Source organism: Hylobates moloch, unplaced genomic scaffold (genome assembly GCF_009828535.3).
Source record: "Hylobates moloch isolate HMO894 unplaced genomic scaffold, HMol_V3 SCAFFOLD_5, whole genome shotgun sequence".
In the NCBI taxonomy this organism is placed as follows: Eukaryota; Metazoa; Chordata; class Mammalia; order Primates; family Hylobatidae; genus Hylobates; species Hylobates moloch.
The window spans coordinates 43,087,323-43,113,661 of NW_026652280.1; the positions used below are offsets into that span (position 1 = coordinate 43,087,323).

At 37.6% G+C, this 26,339-nt stretch overlaps 1 protein-coding gene across 4 annotated transcripts in view; it reads right to left on the reverse strand.

Moving 5' to 3' along the window:
* The window catches only part of FHOD3 (formin homology 2 domain containing 3), a 499,838-nt gene that overhangs the window by 207,474 nt on the left and 266,025 nt on the right, over positions 1-26,339 (reverse strand). The window lies entirely within an intron of this gene.

Genomic DNA, 26,339 nt, shown 5'->3' on the forward strand with positions numbered 1-26,339 from the left:
ATCCAGTGATTGTTGTTTCTGTGTGCCTTGATGTATAAATGCATGTTTTTCTGTTTCTATATCTGTGTGTAGTCCCAGACAGGACAAAGATATTCATGAGATGGTGTCTGGGTTGTGGCCTCCCACTGGGGCCACAAGGACAAATGAAGTTTCCAAAAGCAACCTGTCCAGTGCCCCAGTCTGTGGTCAGCAAGTCTTAGATTCTGTGGGATCATCCTGAGTTAATCCAATTTTATTCCAATAGGTCAGCAATAAATGCATAGTTAAATATTATGAGTAATTCCCTTTAAAGATTTTCAAGTAAAAAACATCAAGTATCATGAAAATACATGATATCACACATTCGTCACATATCAAATCCTAAATTCTTAGTTTAGGAAAATATAGTCACCACACACTGTCATTATTCTCCAAACAGAAAATACTAGCTATGTTTTTTTAAGTAAACATTAAACTCAGTTTTTCAACTCCATTATTATCAAAATAGTCTGAATGATAGATAATGAACAAACAGAAGTTACATGTCCTAAAGGAAGAAGGATTCCTTCAATCACATCTAAGCTCCTAATCATATCCCACCCATAACTAATTGTCAGGGCATTGACATTTTTCTAAACAACATTTTTTATGCTGGTAACAGTAGGACAGCTCATTTTAGAAAATTAGAAAAATACAGAAGAATGAAGTGAAAATAATTCATGCTCCCATAAATTAAAGATAACCGTTCTTAAAATATTGATGTATTTTTTTACATTCCTTTTTTATGCATTACGAAGTTTGTATGTGGGTTGTAGGAAACATTCTACACGAAATATGTTGATTAAAAAGAGCAAAACAGAAAACAGTATACACAAATTATAAGTATGCAAATATATATGTAATATTAGAAAATGCATCCTATCCAACAGAAGATCAAATAAGAAAACCACATTAGTGGCAGGGTGCAGTGGCTCACGCCTGTAATCCCAACACTTTGGGAGGCCAGGGCAGGTGGATCACATGAGGTGAGGAGTTCAAGACCAGCCTGACCAACATGGCAAAACCTCGTCTCTACTAAAAACACAAAAATTAGATGGGTGTGGTGGTGCACACCTGTAATCCCAGATACTCAGGAGGCTGAGAAAGGAAAATTGCTTGAACCCAGGAGGTGAAGGTTGCAGTGAGCCCAGATCGTGCCACTGCACTCTCCAGTCTGAGTGATAGAGCAAGACTCTGTCTCAAAAAAAAAAAAAAAAAAAAGAAAAAAAAAGAAAAAAGAAAAAACCACATTATTCTGAGAAAAAATATGCTCCTAAATATGTAAGAACTCAAAAATTTTAAAAATTATTTGGACATATCCTTGACACAATAAGCAGTATATTTTGAGAAATAACAGATTCAGATTCTATTTAATGGTAAAACACTAGAGATATTCCTACTAATCAGAAATAATTTTTAAATGATGCTCATTAAACCCATGGATTATTTAACACTGCTATAGAATTTCAGGCAAATTTAATAAGATATAAAAAATAATAAGATACAAAATTGTTAGAAATACATATTGTCATAATTTGCAAGTAACATTATAGATACAATAAAAAAATTCACAGAATTTATTACAAAGAGATTATAATTATAATCACATTTCTCATCCTAATGAGAAATCTGTACGTAGCATCTGAATGCAGCATACAAAAGTTTGATATAAAATTATACTAGATAAGTGGATCTTTGACAACAAGTATGTTAAAGAATAGAAATATTTCTTTAGTTAATACAAACTAGTAAGAAAATATTAAATGCCAATAGAAAAAAAGGCATTTTATATGAGAGACAACAAACTTGTTTATAATAGCATGCAAAATTGGTCACTCTCACTATAATAAAACAAATGCAAATTGAAACAATAATAAGGTAGTGTTTTCACTCAAATTGGCAAAGGTATTTTAAAAAGAAATGATTATGTATCAAACACTAGAGAGGTTAAATAACTTCATGCATTGCTGGTGGTAGGGCAAACCGGTAGAAACCTGCAATAAGACTATCTAGGGCTATAATTATTTTGTAAAGTTACCATGTATTTAGCGCTCACTGTGTGCCAAGTTCTCCAGAGGGACTTTATAGGTATTATTAATAGAAGAGCCATATGCAGTGGGTATTTTTACCTCCATTTGGCAGAAGAAAAAACTGAGGCTCTGAGAAGTGAAGGGATGTGACCAAAATCTCCATCACTGCCTAAGTAGCAGAGCCCACTTCCAGCCAGGGTGGGCGAGCACGTATGTGTTTATACTAAAAGCCCGAAAGTCCTCTTCAAGCCTTTTCCTAGTCATCATGATTTGGGAAACCTATTCTAAGGAAATAGCTCTAAGTTTAAACAAACAAAATAAAAAAGGAAGCAAAGGTGTTCACTGAAGCATTATTTAATATACCAAAATAATAACTAAAACACAAATACCTATCGTGGTTCTAGAACTCAGCGTACATAGTCATTTACCAAAGCTACGTCCTAACTTGTAAAATGTTTCTCATAAAATAAGAAAAAAGCAAGTATAAGTAAAAAGCAACATCACATAATTAAATAAAATAAGTAAAAAGCAACATCACATAATTAACTAAAACATTCAAATCTTCTTTTAGTTGAGTTAAGGTCTCACTCTGTTGCCCAGGCTGGAGCAGTGGTGCCATCATGGCTCACTGCAGCCTTAACCTCCCAGGCTTAAATGATCCTCCCATCTCAGCCTCCTGAGTAGCTGGGACCACAGACACATGCCACCACACCCATTTTTTTTTTTTTTTTTTTCTGTAGAGACAGGGTCTCCTTATGTTATCCAGGCTGGTTTCAAACTCCTGGGCTCAAGTGATCCACCAGCCTTGGAATCCCAAAGTGCTGGGATTATAGGCATAAGCCACCGTGCCCAGTTGTAACACTCAAATCTTCATGCATACAAAGAAGAAAAGGAAATCCATAAAATGTTAACCATTGTGATTGAGTATATGTTCTTTGGATGTATTTTTTACTATTTTTTCTATTTCCCAGCTTTCTAATATGAGCATCGATTACTTCTGTAATGGAAAAGTAAAATATGTTTAAAAAAAAAAAAAGAACAAAAATAAGACTGAATAATGTAAGGTGTTACATGCTTTTGTTTTTAGAATTTTTTTACTAGTGCATCCTTTCTTAGCACCACTACCCCCACCCTCCTGCAGAAAGATGCAGCCCCTACCTCATGGAAGAGCTCCAAGAATTCAGCCCATTCTGCCCTATTTTTTCCCATTTCTTCCCTCCTTCCCTTCCCAAACAAACTGGCAAGTCTCTATGGAAGGGGAGTTTGCTCCACTGTCCTTCTCCCATTCTGAGTCCCACTGTTGATGAGGCCAATCCTGAGGTACATTTTGGCACCTTCCTTTAAATCAGCTAACCACACAGGGAGAGAGAAGGTAGACTCTTTAGCCTTCTGGAAGGTATATCCACGGGGAAGACTCTCTCCACAAGGCTGAGAAGCTGGGACTGAAGGCCTCCACCCTAAGAGCTCAGGGCCTCTGGTACTGGCCAAGTGCCCAAGAAGCCAGGACACTATTACAGTGGGAGAAGGCAAACTAAGGTTTAAAAGCTGACTTGATCTGTTTCCCGCAACATTCTATTAACTGATCACACTGGAAGAGGTGCGTCACTACAAAGTTCATGTCTAATGGAATTAAAGTATCTGATCACACTAATTTTTCATATTTTGGTAATCAAATCTTTCCCACTACATCTTTTTTGTACCTACCCCCTACTACAAAGCAATCCCGCCTGTAAACCACTCCAGACACAAGATGGCGCTAAATAGATTCATGTGGGTTAATATCGCACTATGAGCAGCAAAAACGCACCAACCTTAAACGTGGGCCTGAGAATAAAATCCACACAGAAGAGCAAAACAGATGCCCTGAAAACACACGTCTGGGTCACAGGAGCCATGAAAATTCACGATTTGCGTTTTCAAGAAGGATGTGGAGGCTGAGACTGTCTATCAGAACACAGAGGTAGATGGCACCACAGGTCTAGGAAGAGAGCATTTCCTGTTCTGCCACTCACGGAACTTATTACACTCAAGGTATATTTATTTATCCTTCTGTGCTTCAGTTTCTTCATCTCAAAAATGACACAGCTATACCATACTATCTATTTTGCAGGGGTGTGGTGAGGAATGAGTTAGAACAGTGCCTCCAATGAACAGAAGCACACGCTGGACAACTCTCAAAACCAGAAAACAGGGAACAAGCTCTCCAGGCTAACCTTACCCAGCTGTGGGTCATGAGAAGTGGTGGAAGAACTCCTTGCCTAACTAGAAGTCACAAAGACTTTCTCTTACGTGTTCTTCTAAAAATGTGTAGTTTCTCCTCTTTATATGTAGCAGCTGTATGATCCAATTTGAGATAACTGTTGTACAAAGAAGCGTAGATTGAGGTTCATTTTTTTTCATACGTCCAACTGCTATAATGCCATTTGTTAAATAGACTGCCCTTTTTCTATTTCATTGCTTTGGCAAATTTGCCAAAAATCAACTGATTGCGTTTGTACGGGTCTATTTCTGTTCCATTGGTCTGTCCATCCCTTTGCCAATACCACACAATCTGGATCACCATAGCTTTAGAGTAAATGTTAAAATCAGGTAGTATGATTCTTCCTATTCATTCTTTTTCAAAATTGGTTCAGCCATTCTTGTTCTTTTGCCTTTTAATACAAATTCTGGAAGCAGCTTGTCTAAATCAACAACAACAACAAAATCTTTCTGGAAATAATGTTAATCTATAAATTCTAGGAGAACTGACATTTTTACTCTGCTGAATCTTCTAATCTATAAACCTGTTATGTCTATTTATTATACATCTTTGCAGGTTGCTTTTATCAGTGTTCTATAGTTTTCAACTGTAGATACAATATATGTTTGTTTGGGATGGTATTTTTTGCCAAAATTATAAGTAGTTCACATTCTTTGGAGCTATTACAAATGGTGTTTTAAAAACTTTTCCATTCCTAATTGTTTATTGTTAGTATATAGAAACAAAATTGAATTTGTATATTGGCCTTATATCCTATAACTTTGTTAAACTTATCAGTTCTAGGAGTGTTTAATTTTTTGTTTAGTTTTTGTAGATTTCCTCGAATTTTGTATATAGACAATAATGCTGTTTGTGAAAAAGAACAATTTTATTTCTTCCTCCCCAATCTATATCCCTCTTCCCATCCCTATTGCACTAGTGAAGACTTTCAGTATAATATTCAATGGGCGTGGTGAGAGTGAACACCCTTGCCTTGTTCCTAATGTTAGGGAGAAAGCATTAATAATCATTTACTATTAATTATGATGTTAGACATACATTTTTATAAATTGCCTTTTATCAAGATAAGTAAGTTTGTCCAATTTCTAGTCTTCTAAGAGCTTTTTGTAAATCATGAATGAATGAATTTTATCAATTGCTTCTTCTACATCAACTGACATGATTGTGCTTTTTCTTCTTCAGATTGTTAATGCAGTAGGTTACACTCACTGAATTTCAAATACTCAATGAGCCTTGCATCCTTTTTGACCATGGCATATTACTCTTTTCATATATTGCTGGATTTACTAATATTTGTTGAGGATTTTTTGCATCTTTGTTCATAATAAATATTGTTCTGTGTATTTTATGTCTGGTTTTCATACCATGGTAATACCGACTTCATAAAATGAATTGGGAAGTGTTTCCTCCTCTTCTGTTTTCTAGAAGAGATTTTGTAAAATTAGTTTTATTTTTATCTTTAAATGTTTGGTGGAATTCACCAGGAAACCATTTGGGGCTGGAGATATTTTGTTCAGAAGGTTAACTGCAAATTAAATTTCTTTAATAGTTACAGTAATGGGGCTAGTCAGGTTATCATTTCATCTTGGGTGAGTTTTGGTAGTTTGTGGTTTTTAAGGAAATGATCCATTTAAGGAATTGATCCATTTCATCTAATGTATCAATTTTATGTGCTGAGAGTTGTTCATAGTATTCTGTCATAATTCATTTAAGTGAAGTTTTATCCCCTTTCATTCCTAATGTTAGCAATGCATGTCTTCTCTTTTTTCATTTGTCATTCTTGTTGGTCAACTTTATTTTTCTTTTCATGGAATCAGCTTTCTGTTTCATTGATTTTCTCTATTTTTTTCTCTGCTTTCAACTTCATCAATTTCTACTTTTATTATTTTCTTCCTTCTACTTACTTGGTTTTATTTTACTTTACTTACTCTAGTTTCTTAAGGTAGGTGCTTATATTATTATTTCCCTCTTTTCTAATATACACAGATAATGCTAGAAATTTCCCTCATGCATTGCTTCAACCACATCCCACAAATCTGATGTGTTGTATTTTCATTTTCATTTAGTATAAAATGTTTGCTAATTTCCACTGAGAATTCCTCTTCAACACACGGATTATTTAGAAGTGTGTTAATTTCTAAGAGTTTGGACATATTCATGTTATCCTTCTGTTACTGATTTACAGTTTAATTTTATTCCACTGAGAAATTACATTATTTCAATTATTTTAAATTGGTTATGGTTTATTTTATGACCCATGATATGATTTATATTGGTGAATGTTTCATGCATATTTGAAAGCAATATGTATTCTCTGTAGTTGGGTAGCATTTTCTAAAGACGTCAATTAGAACTATTTGGTTGATGGTGCCATTCAGCTCCTTCATAGCTTTGCTGATTTTCAGTCTGTCAATTCTATTGATTACCAAAAAAAAGAAGTATTGAAGTCTCCAACTACAACAGAATTTTTTCTATTTCTTATTTCAGTTCTGTTTTTTTGCTTTATGAATTTTGAAGCTCTAGTTTTCTGGGTGACCTGATTCTTTTGTCATTATAATGTCTGCTTTACCTCTAATTATTTTCTTTGCTCTGGAGCCTACTTCTTCTAATAATTAATATAGTCACTTCACCTTCTTTTGATTAGTGTTTGCATGTTTTTTTTCCTGCATCCTTTTGCTTTTAAACCACCTATAGCATTATAATTAAAGTGGGTTTCTTGTAAGCAGCATTTAGTTGGGTCTTGTTTTATTTATTCATTAATGTCTGTCTTTTAATTACTGTGATTAGACCAGTCATATTTAATTTAAGTACTAATGTGTCTTAATTAAGGTCTATCATTTCCAATCCGCTACCGAGCCCATCTGGTAAGCTTTTTACTTTGGTTATTGTATCTTTCGTTTCTAAATTTTCCATTGGGTTCTTTGTATCTTCTATTTCTTACTGAGACTTTCCATCTTTCTATTCATTTCAGTAATGTTCACTCTTACTTCCTGAAGCATTTTCATAATGGCTGCATTAAAAACTGACAAATCCAGTATCTGTATCAACTTGGCCCAGGGTAGTGATCTATCTTTTCCCATGCAAGTTGGGATTTTCCTAGTTTATTGTGTGCCAAGTAATTTTGGCTTATCTCCTGGATATTTTAAAAATAATGTTATGAAACTCTGGGTTTTGTTTAAATATTACAGAAAATGTTGACATTTTTGTTTAAGCAGGCAATTAACCTGGTTCAGTTTGAGTCACAAGTTCTGACCTGTCTTCTGTGGCTCTAATATCAGTTCAGTTTTCAGAGCCCTTGCTGTGCCATTTGGTTCAGCTCTGTATGTGTACTACAAAGTCGACAGTCTGGGGTCTGGGCAGTATCTATCTTGTTCAGTTCTCAAAGTCATTGCTATGCTGTTTAGGGTTAGACTCATGCATGCAGTCTGTGTGGAGCCCAGGGGTTCACATAAAACTTTCACATTCCTGAGCTTCTCCTTCTCCATTATATTCCTGATACTTTTAGGTTCCTTGAGGCTCCCTCCACCACTTTTTTTTTTTTTTTTTTTTTTTTTGAGACAGAGTCTGCTCTGTCACCCAGGCTGGGGTGCAGTGGTGCCATCTCGGTTCACTGCAAACTCTGCCTCCCCGGTTCAAGTGATTCTGGTGCCTCAGCCTCCCGAGCAACTGGAATTACAGATGTGCACCACCATAGCTAGCTAATTTTTTTTTTTTTTGTATTTTTAGTAGGATGGGATTTTGTCCGGTTGGCCAGGCTGGTCTCAAACTGCTGACCTCAAGTAATCCACCTGCCTCAGCCTCCCAAAGTGCTGGGATTACAGGCATGAGCCACCACACCCAGCTGAGGCTCCCGCTTCTTAGTCCTTCAGCCAGAGAGCCGGAGCATTATTTAACTTGTCCAGCTACTTAATTTCTATGACTATAGCTAGCCACAACTGGGGCCAAGCAGAAGAACAGAGAAGGAAAAAACAGACTTCTGTGAGTGAGTTTCCACCCTACTCCTCAGAGTTTTAGGTGCCCATATGCCCCTGCTGTTCTCACCATGGGATTACCTGGGGGAGAGGGGGCAAGATAACAGAGTGAGAAACATGTGAGACGACTCCTACTCAAGCCAGAAATAGAAAGATCTTGAATTCTCTCTGTCCACACCCAAGTCCACTTCTGGGTTTTACGCTAATTTGAGTCCAGACCAGAGAATACCACAAGAAAGATGTAAAAAGCACTGTCAGTTCACTATTTCAAGTTCTAGTCTTCTTCCCCAATCTGCCTCCTACCATTTACTCTTCAAAGTCTTCAAATAGTTGCTTTGAGTATTTTATCCTTGAATTTATTGGGAAAGACAATTGAATAGTTGTCTTTATAGGTTTTATAGTTGAATTCATTGGGAAAGACAGAGTCCTGTGTACTTACTCTATCTTACTCCAAACCAAAACTCCTCCTTGCTCTGTTTTTACAATAAGAAATCTAGCAGCAACGTGGAAGGTGGCCTGGATCGAGCAACTCGTGGGCCCAGGGTCCATTCGCAATTCTGTCTCAGCATGCTAAGCCCATGGTTTTTAATCCTTTCTCTTCTTTTTCCTTTCCTCCATCTCTTCCTCCCTTCTTTACTTCCTTTTCTTCTTCCCTTCCTTTTTAAAGCTGGTGGCCCTTTACTGCAATGAACCGTTCAAAGGAAGCCTCACAGACAACGGCTAACTCCCAGATGCTTTGCTGGAAGCAGGACTGAAGGGTTTTGACTTCCCTTCCCCCTCAGCACTAGACACTCCCCACCCTGCCTACCTCAGTAGGTCCTAAGGGACCCTGTTAACAGGACACATCACCCAGTCACCCAGGCTAGACACTGGAGCTCACTGTACACCTGCATTTTCAAATACCACTAGAAAGTTGTAAAAATCAATCTAATAAGACCAGTAATGCATATTTTTCAATAAATGAAATAGAATAGAAAATGGAGTACACTGCACTTATTAAGGGAAATATTGTTCTTAGTTTCATTTTATATAAATATCATTTTTTTCCTGTAGGTCTCCAACCAGAAAAGTTTGAAATCTGCTATTCCAGACTCCTTCCCTTTCCTCATTCTCCACCTTCAGTGAGTCTCACTCAATTCCCTTAATTGTTCCTCTGAGACAGGTCTTCTCTTCCTCTCCACTACTGCAACAGGTTCAAATTCCATGATCTCTCTTGGCCTATAGCAACTGCGGGTCCTGGCTGGTCTCCCGCCTTTGATGCCCACTCCTTTTCAAATCCATACTAGGTGTTCTTACCAATGACTTTTCCAAGGCATGAAATACTTCAGCTGAAGCTGGAACACCTTCTGGTTCCCTCTTGCTTGGGACAGGGCCCAGGGTCCCCACTACACCTCCAGCCAACCCTCTGGCCCTTCAGCTTCCTGCCCAGACCATCTGGGCTCCTTTGTCTCTGAACCTTTTGCTACCATCGGAAGGCTTTGACTCGAAACTTATCGATTTTCTGTAAGTTAAACATGCCTTACATTTAAAAGAAGTCCTTACATATAAAATATTCATTCTACAAACAGAGCTAGACTTGATTTTTTAAAAATGTTTAAAATTTTTAAAAATGTTTTCTTACACATTGGAGATACATACAAGGATCCGATACCAAATTAGTTATTTGCCTGCTTGTTCATGTCCTGTCCTTCAGCCAAAGATACCAAAATGCCATTGATGAAGTTGAAAGATGATCTCTTCCTGGCAAAATCATCTGACTTTTTGCACAAACAGCTCTTAAATATTGCTGCTCTGTGTAATCTTTTAATCAATCCCTCATCCATTCTTCCTTTTTCTATATGACAGTGAAATTAAGGTTGTATGTGTTCTGTAAATGGGCACAGAGATATAATCCTGTTTAAGGGAGTTATCTAGTTTAGGTCTAAGTATTTTAAATGCAGTTTTTTAAAGTATTATTATAACTATAACTATATCACAACTTTTACCACAAGCCAGCCCTTTTTATGTATGAGACAAGACTTTGGTTTTAAAAACCAAGTGTCCACTCACATATTTGAGGCCACAGAGTTCCACCATGAAATGCAAGATTCCTCTCACTGATGTGTGAGTATTTTGGCTTGTCTGTCTTCCCAGTCTTCCCACTCTTGACTTGATTTTCTTTTACAGAAGCAGTATAAAGAAAATACTTTTCTGTTGCCATTTGATAAGATATTTTGCCATTTGAGAATGTGACTGGAAATAATTCCTATTTATTTCTACCAAAAGTACAGAAAAAAAATAAATGAATGGTATGAAACATTAAAGAAACTTACCTTACCACAGGGCAACATTCTGCTACAAGCAAATATCAGTGGTAACTAGGGTTTTGTTTTGGGAGAAATGATCTGTGATTTGCACATTGGGAATGAAGATGGGGATACTGTAAGGTACAATCGGTTCTTCCACGAGCCCAGCACTAAGCACCAAGATAGGCACTGCTTTCTTCAATCAGAACACAGGAGCTCTGAAAATGTGCAGTGAGTTTTTAAATCAAAGTAATCTCCGGAGAGAAAAACAAAACAAAACTATTAGTATCACTCACCCCTTATCTTCTGGGAAGGGCTAATTCATCTTAAAGAAGGGATTTCAATTAATTTTAATCAGACCATTAAAATTCACTCTTCTTAACTCTGAACTGGATTTGTCTACCCCTAATTTCCATTATTCACCAGAGCCCGCAGTAAATATTAAAAAGAGGTTGATATTGTTGACATTCTTGGAACTAAATGAAGACCTTGGAGTCTAGTTATTATTCTTTTCCACTTAATTGTCTGCCCTAAATAACAAGCTCCGTCCAGTTTTCCCCAAGGGCAACTGTCAAAGAAATACTCTTTCAATACCTATTACAGCATGAAAATTAAGGAGAATAAGCTGCCAATTCTAGGCTGGAGACAAGAATTTAATCAGCACAAAGAGCTCCAACAAGGTGTCAAAGTTTTGAGTCCCTTGCTGACATTCAGCAGCATTTGCAATGCAAATTTTTCTAAAGCAGTCTCAGATTACTACCGTCTCTCTACCTTAGAATGACCATTTCCTAAAAAAGGTCCCCCAAAAAAGTTGTTAAATAAATCAGACCTAATATTCTCCCCTAACACTTACAAGCTTAACTCTTAGTAACTCTCAAAGGAGGGAGGGCCCGTCCCCCTTCCCTCCTCCCCAGGCCTTCCAAACAGAATCATTGACATTGATGTACTTCTTTCTGATAGACCTTCCTTCCCAGCAGGACATTATGTAGCCAAGCTCTCTGCATCTTCTCCCATCTAATGCACACAGAAGACTGGTTTGTTTCTGGCCTATTCATTCATCTTCCCAACAGCAACAAAGTTTATATCCCAGGTTCCCATGCTAAAGATTTAAAAGAAGCCCTCATCAGCCACCTGTACAGAAACGTGTGCTTCATTACTGCTGGGCTGTAGCAGCCTCAGTTACACCTATGCTCCTCACCCTCTCCCAGTCTTTTGTGTTCTACAGTCCCCCATACTTTAGATAAGGAGACACCAAAGGAATGAAGGAAGGTGTAACAGATTATCAAGTTTTGAACCTCTAAAAATTTTTGGCTGGCCGGGCGCGGTGGCTCACGCTTGTAATCCCAGCACTTTGGGAGGCCGAGGCGGGTGGATCACGAGGTCAGGAGATTGAGACCATGGTGAAACCCCGTCTCTACTAGAAATACAAAAAAATTAGCCGGGTGTGGTGGCGGGCGCCTGTAGTCCCAGCTACTCGGGAGGCTGAGGCAGGAGAATGGCGTGAACCCAGGAGGCAGAGCTTGCAGTGAGCCGAGATTGCGCCACTGCACTCCAGCCTGGGCAACAGAGCGAGACTCTGTCTCAAAAAAAAGAAAAAAAAAAAAATTTTTTTTTTTTTGGCAGACTTTTAGGTTCTCTATGGAAAGAAAAACAGTCATTTTAATGACCTGTTCTATAATGATCTTCTAAGACTTACATCCAATGAAATACCAATGGAAGCATACAGCCTCTCCAAAACAGGTCAGAGCCACAGGTGGGATGAACCAGAAATGGACTCTGCAGCAGGGTCAGCAGTGGCTGGACCGTCTCATTCACGCTCATGTGCTCACACTAACTCTGGCTCTTCCCACTGGGACCTGGGGTGACACCGAGTCAGTGACAAGGGCTTGGCCAGTGAACCTGGGAAAAGCAGCTCCTCCTGGCCTAGTGACGGCCCATGCAGGACACATACACTTAGGGCATCTGTCCCTGACTGACATCCCTGCTTACCAGGTGACAGAGACAATGGACACCAGGTGTAGAGATGAGTAATTAAGCCCAAGCAGAGTGGAATGGAGCTCATAAACACCCAGATTCAGAGAAGGGTGAGGCTGATATGGGCCTGAGTAATTAGAGGAGAATTCATGGAGAGGCTGACAAGAAACATACCTTAAGGGATGGGGCACATGTAGCTGGGAGAAGACACGAGTTTCCAGGGCATGAGAAAAGAAAAGGTACCAGAATAGTTCCCCTGATTTTTGCTTCTAGGACAGTACTGCATCAAGAAAACTCATGGGACTTAAACCCACAGAGAATGTAATGCATGTAATCGCCACCATTTCCTACTTCCAAAAACTATGGAGCTTACGCAGTCATAAGATGGAAGACAAGTCCAACCTGGATCCCTTATGGCTAGGATGAAATATGCTGATGTATCAGCACAGCACGTGGCTGATGGTAGGCTGTTCTTGATGCTGTTATGCTAATTAACCTCTCTGGACTTCAATGGTATCATCTGAGAGACACAAGGGTTTAACCCAAAGACCTCCAAACCTGCCAGCTCCAAGGTAACATTACTGGAAAGCCCCTGCAGGGGTGTAATATGAAGTGTCTGGCACTAGGGAGCAAGCTTCCACTAGGTATTTCTATCTGCCGTCTGAAGTTTCAGACATGATTCCACAAACCTGCCTTATTAATATACAACCCTTCAAAAATCAGTCCTCTGTAAAAATCAGAAATAGATTTTTGGATGTTATGTAAAACAATAAGAGTATATGCTAGTATATTAATTCTGTTCTTTTTAGGATTTCAACACTTTTAGAATTTTAACTTTAAAAACCCTGAATTTACTCAACTTCCTTACTAAAATTTCACCAACCATGAAGACTCTGTGTCTAGAAACACGTACCTGAGGGGACTTGCTGCTGGGCCCCTGCAAAGGCCACAGAACCTGTGTCCTGCGATTACCTGATGGCCGACATCCCAGGCCCTGACTGACAGGCTCAGGGTTCCCAGGCCTGGCCACAGAGGAGAATCATCACGTCAGAGCCTTAAACCACTGCCCCTCCCCACCCCTTGGATCTCACTTCCAGCACCTGATTGACCTGGGCATGTGGGTAGATCTGGCATTGGTGTTGGTCAGGGCTCCACAGGTGAGTCTCCTGTACAGCCAGGGATATGAGCCACTGCTCAATGCTAAACCAAACTATTACTTTAAAGGCTGTGCTTGAGTTATGGCTCTCCCTAGCAGGCTCAGCATCGACACCCGCTTCTTACCAAAACCAAGCTCAATGGCAAGCCCAGGAATAACCTAAGTTTCCACGTCCTGCTCTCCAATGAGGCAGAGAACTGTGGATAGGGCCGAAGTAGGAGGTGCTGGTCCCCTTCAGCCCAGCAGGCTCCAAATGGCTAGAAATGGCATCTGAATGTCATCCATATTTGCTAAGCTGCACAGCTGCATGTTTGATAGATACGGTTTCAAAATTTCAACTCTTAAACATTTTTAAATCATATCATGCAACATAGTAAATAATGTTTTTAAACAAGACAGTCCCTTACTTTCTTTTCAGAGGACTTTATTCCTTTATTATAGACCTCTACAATGGGACTTTTTAAAAATGAAGATCCAGTGTAGTAGTCATGGCTGGGTGCAGTGGCTCATATCTGTAATCCCAGCACATTGGGAGGCCAAGGCAGGTGAATCATCTGAGGTCAGGAGTTCAAAACCAGACTGGCCAACATGGCGAAATCCTGTCTCTACTAACAATACAAAAATTAGCCGGGAGTGATGGCAGGTGCCTGTAATCCCAACTTGGGAGGCTGAGGCAGGAGAACTGCTTCAATCCGGGAGGCAGAGATTGCAGTGAGCCAAGATTGCACCATTGCACTCCATCCAGCCTGGGTAACAGAGTGAGACTCCATCTCAAAAAATAAAATAAAATAAAGTAAACAGTGTAGTAGTAGTCACTTGCCTACCATGTAGTGAAACCTAAATTCTTGGGAAGTATTACTAGCCTGCCCAACATATTTTTAATCATATTGGTTTTGTGTATTTTATGGCCTAGAACAATATCAACACAAGCATAATGGTCAAAGAACCAGAAATCTTCCTATTGTGACCACACTCAATCATCTCTGTCAGCTGTAAATTGACAGTGTACAAAGAACAAAGATGGAGTGGGGGTAAGGAAGATTGAGGAGCTAGTGCCTAATAGGTATATAATTTCTGTTTAGGGTGATGAAAAAGTTTTAGAAATAAATAGTGGTGATGGTGGCACAACATTATGAAGATATTTAATGTCACTGAATTGTACAAAAATGGTTAATGTGTTTTTATGATATATCCACAATAAAAAAAAAGTCAAAATCAAATCATATCAAAAATTCTACTTCTCAAAAAACGAGCAGCCTAATAGCCACAGCAGAAAATCATAAATGCAACTAAGGCCTCCTGACCTGGACGTGTGCTCTAACAGTCCTGGGAGGTGTTTCCTTGTGCACAAACAGGTATGAGACTAGCCCGGCCCTACGGAGCTGACCCATGAGACAAGGCTGAGTGTCTCGAGACCTCACCACCACCCATCCTGTCTCCTGGGCCAACACATTAGATTCCATTTATTTAATAGCTATTCCCCAGCAGCTGTAATTACGTGTTCATTAGAACAGAATTGTTTTGCCATCCTAATAGTGATTACTGGCTGTCAATCAATGACTAGTATTTTGTTTTCATTTCTGTAATTATATAAGCATTTCTCATGTTATCAGCTACTGAAATGGAATAAATACTTCAGACCATAAATTCTTAATAGGAGCTAGAAACATGAAAGTTGATTCTTGGGAGCAAAAACATCTTAGATATCACAAATGTGTACAGCCCTCCACAGGGGCAGAATACATAAACAGAATGTCTGCGGAATTTAAATTTCATGAGGGTTGGGGTGTGGGGGTGATTCGGAAAAAAATATATTAAAAGGCACCTTAGGGGGATGATTCTGAACAGAAGGTTGACAAACACTGCTCTATACACTATAATTAAATATTTCCTTAAACAAACAAAAAAAGAGAAAAAAAAACAGCTGCTCTTTACACACACACACACAAAGCTATGAAAGAAAGTTTTAATGAAAAACTATTGCAAGGCTGTGCTGCAGGCCTCTCTCCAGTCTTTCAACCCAAACTGTGGCAATCTATGAGAGGTGTTACCCTCCATTTGGCCCAAACTCTCTTAGCTTTTCTAAAGACTGACATACACACCCACTCATGCAAACAGTTGCAGCATTTGTTAAGCACCAGGCACTCTGCTAGGCCCATCTGGCAGGAATCACCTCGGCCAAATGGACAGAGCACTGCAATGGTCAGGAATGGAGAATGATCAGACCCGTTACTCCACAAGAGCTTTGAAGGGAAGACATGGGAGGTAGGCCAGGCAAGTAGTGGCAAGTGCAGACTCTAAAGCCAAAGAAACTCGTGTTTGAGGCCATACCTACTGCCTCTTGCCAAACAAGCAACGTTGTACAAGTGATTTGACTGCTGGTACTTAAGTTTCACCAGTGGAAACTGTTTATCAACATCCTCAACAGTCCTCATTCCAAGGCCTTGCAACAATGTTCTGGGGAAGCTCTGGCTTTAGTATAAGCTTGCTTGAGAATGGGCTCCAGCAGGTTAGATGCAAGGCCCAGACTAACTACCCTCAGACAGAAAGGAGCAGCAGTAAGCAGCTTTCTAAGTCAAAGGACAAACTGAGGCAAGGTGTAACCCTGTTTTTTATGCTAATTCATCTACCCAAGAAGGGGCACACACTCACTCACTCACTCACTCTGGCTGCCCAAGGACAGTTCCTGAAAATTTGGACAAGCAAGCAGGTGAAAAAGTCTGCTGCATGTGGAGTTTGATTTTAGGGACCCTAGAAAGAATTCACCTTCCAAAAGTATGCCTCTCTCAGCTTGCTGCAACTGTCTTTCCCAGTGGATACCTGCCACAGAGAAACGTAAGGGTCAAGACTGGCAGTTAACATAATCCATGTTGTGGGACCGGGAGGCTAACAAAGCTTATGCTTCAGAGTCCCTCACTCCAGCAGGCCCCTTCCCAGACCTTGGGAGGAGCCCTAGCAATGTGTTCTCATGGCCTTATATTTTTATACAACTTGCACAGGGAAGTTATTTTAACAGCAATCACTTAAGGCCACAGGCTCTATCTAAGCTGATTTCATCACTCTCTCTCAGGTCAGGATATGATAATGATGAAAACCAAAATAGACACATCCCCAGGGAGGCACAAACCTTACACAAGGAGAAAAAAACAATCACTGTGCAGCTCTGTTTAAACGGCTTGCGTGTCCTGCCCAAGGAAGATGCTAAAATGTAGTGCAGGGAAGAAGTAGTATTGGTGGGGGCTGTAGGTGAATGGTGGGTAATTAGTAAACAATAATCACATGCAAATGAAGCCTATTATTCAGAAAGGAGGAAAGGGCAAAGTCAGCTTGTCCTATTTTAACAGCTTCCTTCTGAGTGGAGGAGGACTGATGTCACCGGTCCTGCGGCTCAGTTCATCTTTAACTCATTCCTCTTTCTGCTGAGCCAAGAGAAGTAGCCGCAGAGAGGATCCTGGGAGGACAAAAAACACTACTGAGTAGTCAGTTGTGGGTCGTCTTTCAATAGCAAGGTGATCAAACGCTGGACAGTTTTGAAATCTTTTGGGCTTTTCAACATCATCCCGCCCAAAAAACCTGAATAAGCCCCAAAAGAATCCAACTCAAGGATACTGTCAAAGACCACGAGTAAGTGATGGTTGACAGTGGTCTAAGGAGAAGGTCAGGAGAGAGAAGATACTACAAAAGGTGAAGATGACTGAGTTGGCTGTAGCCAGGTGATTCTTCCTGTCCTGTGAAAACACTGGTGACAATACAATAGCTTGCCAGAGGAGGCAGTGCTGAGAGCTGAGCAGAACACAGGAGTCTGAATGTGGGTGTGAGTGCAGGCGGGAAGCATTGCAACTCAGCAGTGACACCACTGACATGAAGGCGGCCCATTCTGAGTTTTTAATTCCCAAGAATGTGTATACTTTTATAAAGTTCCAATGATGACACACCATGGACTATTTTAACATATTTTTAATACATTTAGTATTAGTGTTTTAAATGTTGAAAATCTTAGAAACTGTCATTTAAAATAAACCACTAATACTTCACTGCATAGATATGTCTTGATCTTAACCCCTCTCCTTTTTGATAAACATAGATTCCTTCTAATTTCTCATTACAAATAATGCTGTACAGAATGTTGTGTATGTAACATCTGTTTCCTTTTTGGAAATATTTAAGATATATTCCCAGAGGTAGGATTATTGAGTCAAAAAGTTTTATACTTTTTGCAAATCATTGTACACTGTCAATATATTTTAAATATAAATGTTTGCAAGACTTCCACTTCTGGCCAAAAGAGGAATAGAGATCGAATTTCCCCTTCTGCCTGAAACATATAAAAAGCTAGACTAAATATAACTCTTTTCAAGACACTGGACAGCAAGCAATAACAGATTATATTCTAGGAAGTTGGAAAACAAAGGAGGTGAGCCCTCCAGTGGCCCAGCTTACTATGAAACCTTGAGAAGATTCCCATATCATCACACAGGGAAGGGGAACCCTGGCATAGCTCATCCAAACCTCCAAGTTGGGAGACCTAAGAAAGCAAGGTAGATAGAACTCCCCAAACATACTAAGACAGAACCACCTAGAAAAAAGAGCCTGAAAATCAACTGAGGGTTCCTTCTGAGTAGTCAACAGAGTACTAATCAGTGCAGGAATGTACTTCAGTCAGGGAAAGAACCCTTCTAAAAGGATTGGAAAGAAAATTACCCAACATTCATACACAGCTATTCCCACCAGCCAGACAAGAAAATCTCATAATTCATGGGGCATAGGGCACAACAATCAGAAGGATCTTGTTTTAGTCATGGGGAATAGTTAGCCCTAGATTCAATGCTTCTCTGGTTCCACCTAACGAATCTTAAAAGTAATACCTTAAAGGATCAAACTGTTTACAAGTAACTGGGCCTTAGAACAAATGTGACAAATATTTATAAAGAATACAAAAATATCAGCATGCAATAAGTAGAAGTCACAGTGTGTGAAATTCAATGTTTACAAGTAACTGGGCCTTAGAACAAATGTGACAAATATTTATAAAGAATACAAAAATATCAGCATGCAATAAGTACAAGTCACAGTGTGTGAAATTCAATAAAAAATTACCACACATGCAAAGAAGTAGGAAATTATGAAACTAGTTAGGAGAAAAATCAATTAAAACATATTGGAATTATCAGACAAGAACAATGAAATAATGATTATAAAGTATTCTGTATATTCAAAAAGTAGGTACATGAAAGATGTAAAGACACCGAAATTGAATTTTTAGGTGAAACCACAATTTCCAAGATGAAAATTACACTGGATGAGATTAATGGAAGATTAAACAGGGAAGAAAAGATTCAGAAAATTGAAGATGTAGCAATAGAAACAAACCAAAATAAAAACACAGAAAGAAAGATTTTAAAATAAATGGCATCAGTAAACTGTAGCACATATTGGTTACCGGATTACCTGAAGGAGAGAAGATGAAGGAGGTGATAAAAAAATATTTGAAGATATAATGCTGAATATTCTCAAAATTTGTTCAAAATTGTAAACCAACAGATGCAAGAGGAATAACAAACCACAACAAGAAGAAACATGAAGAAAATCACATCAATTCAGCTCATAATCAAATTGATCAAAACCACTGATACAGAAGTAAAGAACAGAAAATAGACACATGCAACAAAACAAAAAGATTTAAGAATGGCAGCAAATTTCCTACTGAAAACAATACAAGTAAGAGGAAAGTGGATCAACACATTTACAGCGCTGGAGAAAAAAACCTGTCATCCTAGAATTTTATACCAGGTGAAAAAATATTTGAAAAACAAAGGTGAAATAAAGACCTGTTCAGAAACGCACAGGTAAAATAATTCATCAACAGCAGACCTGCACTACAAGGAAATACTTTGGGCATATGGAAAAAGGTGCCAGGTAGAAATACAAATCTCTAAAAAGGAATAAAGAGCATTGGAAGCACTGGAAAAGATAACTACAAGGGTAAACACACATTTTTTCCCCTTATTTAAAAAATCTCTTTAAAAGGTCGCTGGCTACTTCAACAGAAAAATAACAGTGTTCTGTGGGGTTTTTAACACTTGCAAATGTAAGAAGTATGACAACAGGCACAAAGACTGGGAGGGAATACATGACACTGTTACTGTAAGTTTCTTACACTATACAAAGAGGTATAACATCATCTGAACAAAGCCTGTGATGAGTTAAAGATAAAAACAGTTGTGTCTCAGTATCCTTGGGGGATTGGTTCTCTGATCACCCATGGATGCCAAAATCTGTGCATACTCAAGTTCCATAGTTGGGTCTGCTAAACCACCAGAACAAAAAAGTTGACCCTCTCTCCACATGGGATTCATATCCAGCAAATATTGTATTTTTGATTCAAGTTTGGTTGGAGATGAGGAACCTGCTGATATGGAGGGCCAACTGTATTTACAGAAAAAAAAAAAATCATATATAAGCGGACCACACATCTCACAGTTCACTCATATTGTTCAAGGGTCAACTGTACTATAAACCCTAAAGCAACCATGGAAATAACAGAATTACAGCTAAAAAGAGATTATTTTAAAATCCTACAAAATAAATAATCCAAAAAAAGCAGAAAAAGAGGAAAATGTAACAAAGTACAGATTGGCAAACAAATAGTAAAATGACAGGTTTAAACCTAACCATATCATTAGTCACAGTAAATATAAAAGATCTAAACAGATCAATTTAAAATTAGATTGGATAAAAAAGCAAGACCCGATTACATGAGTCCTACAAAAATGATCTTTTCATATAAAGAGAAAAAAATCAGCTAAAATTAAAAGGATGAAAAAAGAATATACCATGGTAATCGCTAATCAAAAGAAAGTTGGAATGACTGTATTAATACGAGGCAAAATAGATTTCAGAGAAATGAATATTGCCAGAGATGAAGAATGTCATTTCATAATGATAAAGGGGTCAATGTGACAAGAGGAAATGACAAATGTAAACCTTAAGCTCTGTTTGTAATAACAAAGCTTCAAAGTACCTGAAGCAGAAATTGATAGAACTAAAGGAGAAATAGTAAAACCTACAATTATGGTTGGAAACGTCAACAATAATCTCACAGTAATCTATACAGATTACTGAAAGGAGACAGAAAATAAGTATACAGAAGACTGGAACAAAGCTATCCATCAACTTGAGCTGATTGACCCTTATAGGCTATTCCACAGAAGAACAACAGAATGTACTTTCTACTCAAGTGCTCATGGACAGATCAGATTCTGACCCACAAATCACTCTCGACATATTTAAAGGATTGAAGTCATATAAAGCATTTTTTTTTTTACCACAATGGATTTAAGGAATCAAGTTACAAACGAATAAAAAAATCTCTGGTGTATCCCAAAATATTTTTATAATAAGTAACACACTTCTAAATAACTCGGGGTTAAAGAACAAACCAAAAGAGAAATTAAAAGGATTGTGAAATGAATAAAATGAAAACACAATATATCAGAATGTATGGGATGCTTCTAAAGCGAAGTACTTAGAAGGAAATTTATAGCACTGCATGTCTACAACAAAGGTCTCAAATCAATGAATGCAGCTTCTACTTTAAGAAATTAGAAAAATAAGAGCTGGTTAATCCCATGGTACACAAAATATGGTTAGTAATAAATATCAGAGGAGAAATCAGTGAAATTAAAAAGGGAAATAAAGAAAATCAATTTGGTTTTTAGAAAAGACAGATGAAATTGATATATATCTAGCCAGATTAATAAAAAGAGAAGAAACAAATTACATACACCAGAAATGAGATTATTACAACTACAGATTCTGCAGAATTAAAATAAGAAAATCTGACCTTTATGCCAAAATACTTGACTACTTAGATGAAATGCTTAAATTCCTTAGAGAGGTACAAAATAACAAAGCCTCATTCAAGAACAAATAGATAACCTGAATTGTCCAACATCTATTAAAGAAATAGAATTTGTAGTTAAATTTTTACCAGAAAGGGATCTCTAGGACCAGATGGCTGCATTGGTGAATTATAATAAATGTTTAAAGATGAAATAATACCAATTCCTTTTTTATTATTATTATACTTTAAGTTCTAGGGTACATGTGCACAACGTGCAGGTTTGTTACATAGGTATACATGTGCCATGTCGGTATGCTGCACCCATTAACTCGTCATTAACATTAGCTATATCTCCCAATGCTATCCCTCCCCCCTCCCCCCACCCCACAAGAGGCCCCGGTGTGTGATGTTCCCCTTCCTGTGTCCATGTGTTCTCATTGTTCAATTCCCACCTATGAGTGAGAATACGTGGTGTTTGGTTTTCTGTCCTTGTGACAGTTTGCTCAGAATGATGGTTTCTAGCTTCATCCGTGTCCCTACAAAGGACATGAACTCATCCTTTTTTATACTACATAGTATTCCATGGTGTATATGTGCCACATTTTCTTAATCCAGTCTATCATTGATGGACATTTGGGTTGGTTCCAAGTCTTTGCTATTGTGAATAGTGCCACAGTAAACATACGGGTGCATGTGTCTTTATAGCAGCATGATTTATAATCCTTTGGGTATATACCCAGTAATGGGATGGCTGGGTCAAACTGTGTTTCCAGTTCTAGATCCTTGAGGAATTGCCACACTGTCTTCCACAATGGTTGAACTAGTTTACAGTCCCACCAACAGTGTAAAAATGTTCCTATTTCTCCACATCCTCTCCAGCACCTGTTGTTTCCTGACTTTTTAATGATTGCCATTCTAACTGGTGTGAGATGGTATCTCATTGTGGTTTTGATTTGCATTTATCTGATGGGCCAGTGATGATGTGCATTTTTTCATATGTTTGTTAGCTGCATAAATGTCTTCTTTTGAGAAGTGTCTGTTCATATCTTTCACCCACTTTTTGATGGGGTTGTTTGATTTTTTTCTTGTAAATTTGTTTAAGTTATTTGTAGAGTCTGGATAGTAGCCTTTTGTCAGATGGGTAGATTGTAAAATTTTTCTCCCATTTTGTAGGTTGCCTGTTCACTCTGATGGTAGTTTCTTTTGCTATGCAGAAGCCGATCCCATAGAAATACAAACTACCATCAGAGAACACTATAAACACCTCTATGCAAATAAACTAGAAAATCTAGAAGAAATGGATAAATTCCTGGACACATACACCCTCCCAAGACTAAACCAGGAAGAAGTTGAATCTCTGAATAGACCAATAACAGGCTCTGAAATTGAGGCAATAATCAACAGCCTACCAACCAAAAGAAGTCCAGGACCAGACGGATTCACAGCCGAATTCTACCAGAGGTACAAAGAGGAGCTGGTACCATTCCTTCTGAAACTATTCCAATCAATAGAAAAAGAGAGAATCCTCCCTAACTCATTTTATGAGGCCAGCATCATCCTGATACCAAAGCCTGGCAGAGATACAACCAAAAAAGAGAATTTTAGACCAATATCCCTGATGACCATCAATGCTAAAATCCTCAATAAAATACTGGCAAACCGAATCCAGCAGCACATCAAAAAGCTTATCCACCATGTTCATGTGGGCTTCATCCCTGGGATGCAAGGCTGGTTCAACATACACAAATCAATAAACATAATCCAGCATATAAACAGAACCAAAGACAAAAACCACATGATTATCTCGATAAATGCTGAAAAGGCCTTTGACAAAATTCAACAACCCTTCATGCTAAAAATTCTCAATGAACTAGGTATTAATGGGACATATCTCAAAATAATAAGAGCTATTTATGACAAACTCACAGCCAATATTATAACTGAATGGGCAAAAACTGGAAGCATTCCCTTTGAAAACTGGCACAAGACAAGGATGCCCTCTCTCACCACTCCTATTCAACATAGTGTTGGAAGTTCTGGCCAGGGCAATCAGGCAGGAGAAGGAAATAAAGGGTATTCTATTAGGAAAAGAGGAAGTCAAATTGTCCCTGTTTGCAGATGACATGATTGTATATTTAGAAAACCCCATCATCTCAGCCCAAAATCTCCTTAAGCTGATAAGCAACTTCAGCAAAGTCTCAGGATACAAAATCAATGTGCAAAAATCACAAGCATTCCTATACACCAATAACAGACAAACAGAGAGCCAAATCATGAGTGAACTCCCATTCACAATTGCTTCAAAGAGAATAAAATACCTAGGAATCCAACTTACAAGGGATGTGGAGGACCTCTTCAAGAACTACAAACCACTGCTCAACAAAATAAGAGGATACAAACAAATGGAAGAACATTCCATGCTCATGAACAGGAAGAATCAATATCGTGAAAATGGCCATACTGCCCAAGGTAATTTACAGATTCAATGCCATCCCCATCAAGCTACCAATGACTTTCTTCACAGAATTGGAAAAAACTACTTTAAAGTTCATGTAGAACCAAAAAAGAGCCCACATTGCCAAGACAACCCTAAGCAAATAGAACAAAGCTGGAGGCATCACGCTACCTGACTTCAAACTATACTACAAGCCTACAGTAACCAAAACAGCACAGTACTGGTACCAAAACAGAGATATAGACCAATGGAACAGAACAGAGCCCTCAGAAATAATACCAAAAATCTACAACCATCTGATCTTTGACAAACCTGACAAAAACAAGAAATGGGGAAAGGATTTCCTATTTAATAAATGGTGCTGGGAAAACTGGCTAGCCATATGTAGAAAGCTGAAACTGGATCCCTTCCTTACACCTTATACAAAAATTCATTCAAGGTGGATTAAAGACTTAAATGTTAGACCTAAAACCATAAAAACCCTAGAAGAAAACCTAGGCAGTACCATTCAGGACATAGGCGTGGGCAAGGACTTCATGACTAAAACACCAAAAGCAATGGCAACAAAAGCCAAAATTGACAAATGGGATCTAATTAAGTCAATCAATTAATTAATTAAATTAATTAATTAATCTAATTAAATTAAAGAAATAATACCAATTCTACACAAACTCTTCCAGAAAATTGAAGAGGGGCAAATATTTCCCAACTCATCCAATAAGACCAGCATTGCCACAACAAAATCAAAGATATTAGTGAAAACTATACACCAATCTCTCTCAGGGACATAGATGCAATAAAAAAATTTAGCCAACCAAATCCAACAATATATTAAAAGGAAAATACAGTGTGACCAAGTAGAGTTTACCCCAGTTTAACAGTTTTAAAACAAACAATATGGTTCACTATATCAACAAACAAAAAATGATCATTTCAATATATGCAGGAAAATAATTTATCAGATTCTAACATGCATTCCTGTTCTCAGCAAACAAGAAATAAAAGGAAACTTCCTCAACTTGATAAAGGACATCTCAAAAACCCCTACAGATAACATCATACTTAATGGTGAAACACTGAATGTTTTTCTTTTAGGATGGGGAATAAGACAAGGATGTCTACTCTTATCACTTCTATTCAACACTATTCCACATTATAGCCAGTGCAATAAAAGGAAAGAAAGAAACAGCAGTTGAGATTGGAAAGGAAAAGGTAAAGCTGGCTTTATTCACAGACGACATGATCAGCTGAGAAGATCCTATGGAATCTACAGAAAAGCTAGTAGAACTAATAAGTTAGTCTAACAAGGTTGTACAATACTAGATTAATACACAAAATTAAGTTGTATGTCTAAAAAACACAAATGAGCAATTTGAAATTGGAATTTAAAAAAATACATAAAAATATGAAATACTTATTGATGAATTACATGAAAGATATGTAATGTCTGTATACTGAAAACTATAAAACATTGCTGAGAGAAATTAGTGACCTAAATGGAGATATATCACGTCATAGATTAAAAGACTCAATATTTTGAAGATATTAATTCTCCCCAAAGTGATGTGTGGATTTAATACATTCCCAATCAAAGTCTAAGCAGGCTTTTTTCCCCCTAGAAATTTACAGAAAAAAAAAAAAAATTCTTATGGAAATGCAAAGGACCTAATGTAGGTCTTTGAAAGAGAAGAACAGAACTGGAAGACTTACACTACCTACTTTAGGAGTTATTATAAAACTACAGTAATCAAAACAGTGTGGTATTGACAATATGATAGACAAACAGATCAATGGTACGGAATGAAAAGTTCAGAAACAGACCCATATATATATGGTCTACCACAATGATAGATATTTTATATATATAAATATATATATGAGGTATAAATATATAAATATATAAATATTATATATTATATATAAATATAAATATATTATATATTTATATATTATATATATTATATATTTTATATATTTTATATATATTATATAAAATATAAATATATTATATTATGTTATATATAACATATAATATAATTATATAACATATATAACATATATATTATATATAATATATATAATATATTATATATCACTTGTCTATATATATATATACACACACACACACACACACACACAACTGATTTTTAGCAAAGATGCACAGACAATTCAGTCTGAGAAAAGGTAGTTTTCTCTAGATACTAAGAAAACTAAAGAAGTTTTCTCTAATAAAAGATAGAAGAAAAGATCATTTTTTCAATAGTTCATGCTGGAACGGCTGTTTACACATAGGCCAACAAAAATGAACTACATAAAACTTGGATCCAGACTACATGCAAAGATTAAC